Here is a 9,278-nt window from a genome sequence, read left to right as displayed (position 1 = left end):
GGTCAATCGGGATCGATGATGGGTAAACCTTTGCGGCCGGCAGTTGGATCAGGTTTTCGTCCATAAACCTAGAATACGGAGCATCCGGTGGCACCATCAAATCTAGATGGATACCTCCCGGAACAGTAGCAGGTGCTGGTGCAGCATCAGGAGCTGGGGCAGCATCTGAAGGAGGTGGCTGAGGTTGCGCAGGATGCTGTGGAGGAGGCACATACGGTGCAAGTGGCACATACGGTGCAAGTGGCACATACGGTGCAAGTGGCACATACGGTGCTGAGTCGTATGCGGTGATCTACCCTGAGATTGGCTCTCATGGACAAAATCCGTTGTGGATGCAGTACCGGAGGTAAAAGCTGACGGATCCTGCCCACCGAGGAATGTAGTCCCATATGCTGGTCTGTCCCCAAGTCTCTTCCTACCACCAGCAGTCACATCGATAAATCTGCTTAAAGAACGAACAAATTCAAATTATTATTTGAAACAATTTAAATCCGTTAATAAAAAACTATTCTAATTTCATATCTAAACTAACTCCAAACCTAATCTAATTCCATCCTAAACTAACCACCTAAGCTAAACAAAAAAAAACTAGAGAGAAGGCAGTGAGATGTTAGAGAGAGAGAGACCAAGAAGCAACTGAGGGAGAGCGATGGGGTTCTAGTATATATACGGAATTTGATTTCGTCGTAAACTAGAAGTAAAATTACAACTAAATAGTGACGACCCCATTTTTAAAGATTACGACGATTTAGGTTCAACCCGTGTTTTTAGAAATTGTTGTAATGTAGAAGTAAAATTACGACGACATAGGTTCGATTTTCCAAAAAACTGAAGTGAGTGCACGGTCACCTCGAGCCGAGGAAAAGCTACGCAGAGGTGGTAAGAACTGTTCTGGTGACCGTGCACTCCCTTCAGTTTCTTGTGCATCTTTAGAATGAGAGTAGAGCATATTTTTAGGAAATTTTAGGAATCGTTGGATGTAATTTAGTCGTAATATAAACCAACTTTACGACTAGATAGGGACGACCCGTGTTTTTAAAGATTATGACGGTTTTGGTTCGACGCATGTTTTAGGAATCGTTGTAATGTAGAAGTAACGTTACGAAGACATGGGGTCAATTTTCCATTATCTCGAATTAAGGACACATGTTTATACCCTAAAACCGAAACCCCAAAATAGTTAGTCTCATTTTACACTTCTAAACCCCAAACTACAAGTTTCATAACTTGTTTTAACATGAAATTTGTTTAAAAAAAAATTAATTTCATACACAAGCAAGATAATGAAAACAATGAGTCTAACAATATAATGAAACATAGAGTTGTTACATAATTAAGAAATATTACATAATGAAATTCACTCGTCATCAGAACCATCACTCGCCTCATCAATAGGATCATCATTTTCTCCAAATTCATCTTTGTTGCCTTCGTATGTTATATCATCTGGAAGATCTTCATAAATTGGGTTTTACAGATCAACATGTAAGATATCATCTATAGGTTGTTCAGGTACTTCCACTTCATTTACGGTATCTTCTTGCAAAGTTGGTTGGTCATCACCGATTACTCAGCCCCGAGGTGTAACTTTTATAGCGGCTAACCAAGATATTTCAGATTGTCTGATCCTCAGATATAGAATAAAACAAACTTGTTCTGCTTGAGATGTCAATATGTAGGGTTCAAATTTGTTGTACCTTCGTGCAGCATTGATATCCAAAACTCCAAACTTGCTATACCGAACACCTCCATCGACGGTGGGGTCGAACCAGTCACATTTGAAGAAGAAGCATTTTATCTTCACCAAACTTGGTAATTTCATTTCGATGATCTCTTGTAAGATCCCATAGAAATATGTTTCACCTTTAACACATATTCCAAGTTCACCATTGCTCGCCAACTTCCATACTCCTAAGTGTGAAAAGTGTAGCCTCTTGGGAAATAGATAGGTGTTGTGGTTACTTTAGAGACCGGACCTTTTATCAATTCGTGAAACCACGTAAGATAGAATGGGTCATCATAATCAACTAGTAATTATATATAAATTCATTAATATTTAATTTAAATTTACATTACTAACATAATTAATTATATTGTGATATATACCTGCGTTTTTAACCACTTCACGAAATGATGCTCTTTTCTTTTGTTCAGATCATTTGTTGATATTCATGGTATAGCTTCTTCAACCTGGCAATGAACTCACTGTTCTGCAAAAGATCATTGGTAAAATTTCATACCGGAAAAAAAATAAATTAATTATATGTATGCATTCATGTTGACCACAATTCCTTCAATTCTTCTATCAAAGGCTGTAGAAAAACATCGAGGGGTCGCTTCGGATGCTAAGGACCAGGTATCAATAAACTCATGAAAAGGAATTCCCTTTCCATACACATCTCTGGTGGAAGGTTGTATGGCATCAGGATGACTGGCCAAAGCGAGTATTGCCTTCCAGACATTCCAAAATGACTAAAGCCATTTGTGCACAGCCCAAGATAAACATTGCGAATGTTGTTTGCAAAATCAGGGTGCACCTAATTCAAGTGTTTCCACGCTTTTGCATCTGAGGGATGATTGTTCTCGCCTTCCTTCTGAGTATGTTCTGCATGCCATCTCATCGCTGCTGTAGTCTTTTGAGATTAATATACGTAATAGGTAAGTACCACATCCGCTGGTACGATACCCTATTACGTCCAGACCCAGACCCTTGCGCTTTGTATCTTGGCTTCTTGCAAAATTTACACTCCAACAACTCCGCATCTTTCCTCCAGTAGATCATACAGTTGTCTATACAGATATCTATCTTCTCCGAAGATAAGCCAAGACCTGTAACCATTTTCTAAATCTCATAATAAGATTCAACGGACAAATTATCTTCAGGCAAATACTCGTTAAACAACTCATCCCATGCATCCATACAAACTTCAGGTAAGTTATGATCAGTTTTGATATTCAACATCCTAGTTGCCAATGACAATTTAGAAAGACCTTCTCTACAACCTTCATAAGTTGGCTAATTAGCTGCGTCTAGCATTTTACAGAACCTTATCGCATCCAAGTTAGGTTCTTCTTCATTTTCTAGTACTTCTGCAGCAAGTACTGAGGTTGTTTCATGAAATTTATATGTAACCATATCATGTATCCTATCATGATCTAGAACATGATCCTCTTGAGGGTAACTACTTTCAGAATGCAAATGACTCGGTTCTTCCATGTTACCACCATCTTCAAAGTGAGTATTACTACTAGCTTCATTCCTACTATCACCCTCTCCATGGTGAAACCAAATGTAGTAATATGGGGTAAATCCTCTATTTACTAGATGTTTCCAGATTGTTTCACTATGAGCAAACTTGGTATTCTTGCACTTACGACATAGAAATAACATTTTACTTGTTTCTTGCGTGAGAGGTGTGTTTCCGGCCTGGTTCATGAATATCTATGCCCCGTTGAGAAATTCGTTTCTCACTACTGCCGCAGAATTTTTATGTGTATACATCCAACTCTCGAGCTCATAGATATTGTCACCATGAGACATTTTTAACTATTTTTTGTTCTTTATTGTGCATCTTTAGAATGAGAGAGTTGTGCATATTTATACGAAATTTTTGAATTTGGTAGGTGGGAATGTTGCAACGAATTTACTACATCATAAAATTCAATACAACTTAACAACTATATTACTACCATTTTTAGCAACCATACATACAAACATTTATCACGTTCTCACAAACCTTCTCAATTTGTCGTAACTTAGTCGCTAATTAGATGCAAATAGTTGGATGTAATTTAGTCGTAACATAACAAAAACTTTAAGACGACTTGTAGACGTCGTCGTAAGAATGTGTCATAATTTTTCCTCTTTTTAACGATGAAATGCTTACGTCGTAACTTTAGGTCTACTTTACGACGAATAATAATTTTGTCGATAAATTGATGTAAAGTCGTCGTGAATTTACGACGAACCCTTTGTAGTCATAACGTCTAGTCGTTATAGCTATGTTTTCTTGTAATGCATATAGTTCTTTCAATGCTTCTACTATCTCCTCAAATGTGGTACAAATTTATTTTATTATATTTGCATTTGTAGGAGGATCCAGTGAGTTTCTATCCTTTGAGAATAACTTGCCTAATTTCCTCACTGTCCAACCAATATTTATCAAACTTTATTTTTTTCTTTTCCTGATTGGCTTGGCGAGAATGTTCTCTAAGATTGGATGATGGTCCAATCCCCACAAGCAAAAATATTGAATAGATGAATGGGGGAACTTATCGTCCTCTAATGCTCGATCTAAACGGCATCGAACCCTCAGTTGTCTTCTCTTTCAACCCATGAGAGCATATTTCCAGTAAATGAAATTTTCGTCATCCCATAAGCACTCAACAAATGTGTAAAAACCCAGAATGAGCTATCATAGCATCGTTAACTTCTCTCCTTCTCATCATTCCCTGTTATTTCAATAAATCTCCAATCATGAACCAAAGTCCACTTTTTGTTGTCGAGAAACGTGTAAAACTTTCCAACAGTTGATCTCTTCTCTTTAAAACATGATCTCCATAAACAAACGTCATAAACACTTTATTCCATAATGTCAATCATTCGACTATTTGAAAGCAATACATTTTGTTGGATAATTCCAGGACTTGTGGAACAAGTTAATCTATTAATAAGTGTTTAATAAGTTAAGAAATAAACACAAAAACAAACTAAATTAGAATAGAAAGTTTACTATTTAGATTAGATTGTATTTTTAATCACTACGAGAAATAGTTCAATTTCTGACCTTCAATTTGGTTGGAAAATGGTCAGAAACACTGTATTTTGACCATTTTATGTCCACATAAAATTGTCAAAAAAACTCCGTCAGAAATTGACAATGATCGGAAAATGGTCAGAAAATTTTGACTATATTAATGGTTGGAAATGTCGTCAAAAACAAACGTCAAGAAATGGTCAAAAATAATCATCGAATTTCTAAGAAATTTCTGACCATCTTTTTGTTGATTTTTAACTACTATTTAATAATTGAGCTGATTATTAATTTAACTAAACTAATTATAATAACAATATGGATTTTAAATGAAAATGTAATATATTATAATTAAACGTTATTTGAAATAAAACAATTGATGTTTAGCATCATAAGAAAACATTGATACATAACTAAAAATGAAATAAAGGGCCTCCGCCATTTCCTAGTTCCCTTCTTCTTCTTCTTCTTCTTCTTCTTCTTCTTCATTGTCTCAACAGATCCATTCCTAATCTTCATGCTCGAGCTTCTTTAAGTTAAAATCCAAAACAAGTAACGTGAAGTTAGAAAGAAAACTAGAAAACAAAAAATAAAAACTAAACAACTGTAATCCAGATTTTGGTAATCAAATTGGGATCTCTTTGTGACACTAAATATTGAAACAGAAAACATGGAAATCAAACCGTGCAATGAGTAGAGGAACTATGACTGGAGCAAGGCTCATACAAGTGTGGCCGTTTGAGGACGAAACTTGATTCATGAAAATGAGAAAAGATAATATGAGATCTAGGTTAAATGAAGGATATGGTCAGAAAATTGTAACAATGTGGTCAAAATTTGCTGATCACTTTTTGACTATATTTTTGGTTAAAAAGTTCTAACTATTTTTTGACCAATTTTCTTATTCATCATGATGTGGTTAAAATAAGGTCATAAATATTTTTGACTATTTATGTTGGTCAGAAATATGGTCAAAATGTTATATGTTTTCTGACTATTTCTTGACTATATGTTTTGGTTAAAAAATTCTAACCATTTTTCTTAGTCATCACAAAGTAGTCAGAATAAGGTTATAATTATTCTTGATCATTTTTTTGGTCAGAAATGTTGTCAAATTGTGGTATGTTTTCTTGTAGTGAATTCCACATAGAAAAAAATTTGTTTTTCATATAAATAGAAATCTAACGGAGATTGTTCCATAAGATCTAAGAGAAATAATAAAAGTTTTAGTTATAAGAAATTTCCAAAACAATAAAAAAATTATTTTTATAATTCTTTGTGTTTTCTGAAATTTGACATTTATTTTAAAATCGTCCATAATAAACAAAGCTAAACTGCCGCATATTTTTGAAAACTGCAACGAAACATTTTGTTCAGTTATATTCCTGAGATTAAGAGCAGTCGAGGGAATCAAACGTTCAAAGATTTATTGAGAAAGCGACTATAATAAATAAGCTCTAGGGCATAAAATTATTCATAAAGGAGTACAAAATCTTGGTAAGTATAGAACCAGATAATCTACACTTTGGCCTAACAAAAGAAATGATCCACTCATGCTGCTGGAGCATAGTCATAGATAACGTCATCGTCGTCGCCATCGTTTTCTGAAAACACAGCTTGAGCATACTGAACTGCTTCATCATTGTTAGTAATGTCGCCTCCTTTGACGTTATCATATGTGCAAAAATGAAATTCAGAGACAGAAAACATAGTTCTTTCTTTTGATAAAGGACAAGGAAAATGCAAAATTTTGCGTCGAAGAGAAAATGGTTGATGTGAATTTGATGAGTTAACGGGAAACGGTTGGACTCTTTATAGGTGAAACCAAAAGTTGATTGAGAGTCTGGACTCGTTTCCGTCTTCCACTGACCTCAGCAAGGAGTGTGACATGCTGGTAAGCATTGTGGAGTGGCACAATATAGATTAGGAATCGCCGTTATAACTTTTTGACACATGGGATTTGTAATGACACGTCCGTGACACATAATGGTTCGTATTTCTTTGTTTTTAATATATGTAATATTCTTTTAAAATCAGAAAGCAAGTTTTGAACAAATAAATGAGAACAAAGAAATCAGGAAAGCAAGAAAAGGGTTAGTTTTGGTATCTCACGAGAATATTATTTGTAGTGGCAACATAATGGTATAAAGGTCTTTCTTTGTGTTACATAGACATTAAAATACAACGTTGTCTTTACTGAAATAGTATTTTCACCATCTGATAAATGTTTGCAGTCCCTTTCTTGGGGTTTTACTGCTTTAGACCCTCGTTCTTTAATACGCCTCTCTCAAATCTTAACTCACTTAAGATTAGGATGATGGACGGCACACGTTAGAAAATAACACCATATAATATTAGGTATGATTAGCCATAATCCTGCTTATATAACACTTTAAGAAAACGGGAGTGCGACTACGTACAATTGGACACTAGAAGCGAAAAATACTTCAAATTAGAGCAATTGAATTTTTTTTTTTTTTTTTTTTGTAACTTAAGAGCAATTGAATTGATTCAAAGGTAATGTGTGCTATCTTGTTTACCAAAAATTCATATGGCCATTTTTTTCTTTTAATCTGACGTCTGAGTAGGTCATTGTTATCTCTTAATACATTGGAATATATTTAGCAAGTAAGAATGGCTAAGTCATTTTAAAAAAAAAACAGTTTTCATAAATAAAAAAAACAGTAAATCATTTTTAATGGTTAAGTCATATATATAATAAGAGGTATTGCTGTTATTAAAAAAACATCATTAAAAAACCATAATTAGATAGAAATCATTATCTCTGAATAATCTGGTATATATTTTTTTTTTGAAACACAATCTGGTATACGTAAGAGGTTCGAGATGATAAACTCTTTAGGGAGATAGACCATTAGTCCGATATGGAAAAAAGTGTATGACAAAATTGGTTTAAAGAAAATGAGACAATACCTCCATCTCGACAATAACATCTTATAGAAAAACCACAAGTCTTCGGCTTGGGTAATATTTGCATGATAGACGGTTCATGGACCTCTACAGCTCAGTTTAGTGGCTGCGGATGGGCTTGGATGGACAGTTTGGTGAAGATTCAACTTTTGGGGACGCAGAACTTAAGAAGACGGAAGGCTGCTTTACATACAGAAGTGGAAGCACTGCGATGAGCTATGGAGAGTATGCTTCAACATTTGACATGCCAAAGCTTTGTAACGGATTGTAAGGATCTTATTGCAATGTTAAAGGATCCTCATGGATGGCCAAGTTTTGCAACATAATTAGAGGCGATAAAGACTCTTTAGATATGCTTTCCGGACTTCCAGATCTCTCACCTTCTAAGCACGCTAAATGGAATTTCTGATTTTTTAGCTGGACTGCAAAGTATTTAGAGAGCTTTGTTTCATTGGTTATTTAGTTCTGGTTTGGTTACCTAGACCACCTCAATCTTGAGTAATATAATAGTTGTTCGTCGTAAGAAAATATAATAAGAGGTATTTCCACCAAAATATTAACTAGAGTGGGGGTACAAAAACTTAGGAGATCTTCAGCAAAAGCTACCTTTCAATATACTTAACTATTGGTCATTGCGGCCATGGTTCTTATCACTAACTAGTGTTCATCATTGTATTGTTGGTTATTTTAGTATCTACCTCTGTTGTTTCGTAGGTTGAAATTCAATTATCATAAAGCTTGTTCACGCAAATTTTATCAATCTATAAGACATTTTGTTTTATCCTTTAATAGTTTATATTTTTAATCTGAAAGCTTTTAGTCAAAAAAATATATGTAAACCCAGTCTGCTTTAAAGATAAAAATTCAATATATTCTTTTAATTTCATGTATTTAATCATTAGCTTTTTTTTTTTGAAACTCATTTTAGCTACTTTGTTTCTGCATATTTATTTATGTAAGAGCTGATGGTTTGGAGACCACAGCCATGGTGTTCATTGGTTTATATATAAGGAACGTGCTTTTTTAGAAAATTCCCAACTAATTCAGGATGACTGATCCCAAGGAAGATAGGTCATCAGAATTTCAACTAAAGTTCATTAACAGTCTTTTGCGTATGTTACGTTATATGATAATAATTGTCATCTTTGAACTTGTTTGATCATTTATATACCATCACTTGTAAAAAAAAAAGGCTATAGCCAAAACTTTTTTGTGCCTATGAACCAAATTCCGTAGCTATAGCTTTTTGGTAGAAATGGTTTTGTAGCCTATATAAAAAGCCAGTTTTTATTACGAAATTTGCGTGGCTAACCTTTAGCCTCAAAATAAATCGTGGCTATTATATTGCATTTTAAGAGAAAAATATTTTCTTGTACAAAATCATGTGAATCCATCAAAGCTTTTGTCCTAGTTGTTCTTAGGATATATAATTTGTATGGAAATGTACTCGTCCTGAATTCGCCATCGTATTCTTTCGGACTGAAAGTGTTGGCATGTTATCTTTTACAAAGACGATGTTTAGTATGTGTGAGAGAATGGTGATCTGAAAATATAGGAAGTGTAGTTTGTGAAAATAATATCAAACTGAAACTC

At 34.4% G+C, this 9,278-nt stretch overlaps 1 long non-coding RNA gene across 1 annotated transcript; it reads right to left on the bottom strand.

Moving 5' to 3' along the window:
- Window positions 1–5,077: 5,077 nt before the first annotated feature.
- Window positions 5,078–7,218, bottom strand: LOC111207142. Its single transcript, XR_002659395.2, has 2 exons — window positions 5,438–7,218; window positions 5,078–5,283 (listed from the first exon to the last, which is right to left on the bottom strand). It is a non-coding gene; the product is annotated as an uncharacterized LOC111207142 (long non-coding RNA).
- Between the last annotated feature and the right edge of the window lie 2,060 nt (window positions 7,219–9,278).

Source organism: Brassica napus, chromosome C6 (assembly GCF_020379485.1).
Source record: "Brassica napus cultivar Da-Ae chromosome C6, Da-Ae, whole genome shotgun sequence".
NCBI lineage: Eukaryota > Viridiplantae > Streptophyta > Magnoliopsida > Brassicales > Brassicaceae > Brassica > Brassica napus.
The sequence above is the reverse complement of the archived record's forward strand: the minus strand, read 5'-3'. Positions and strand labels throughout refer to the sequence as shown.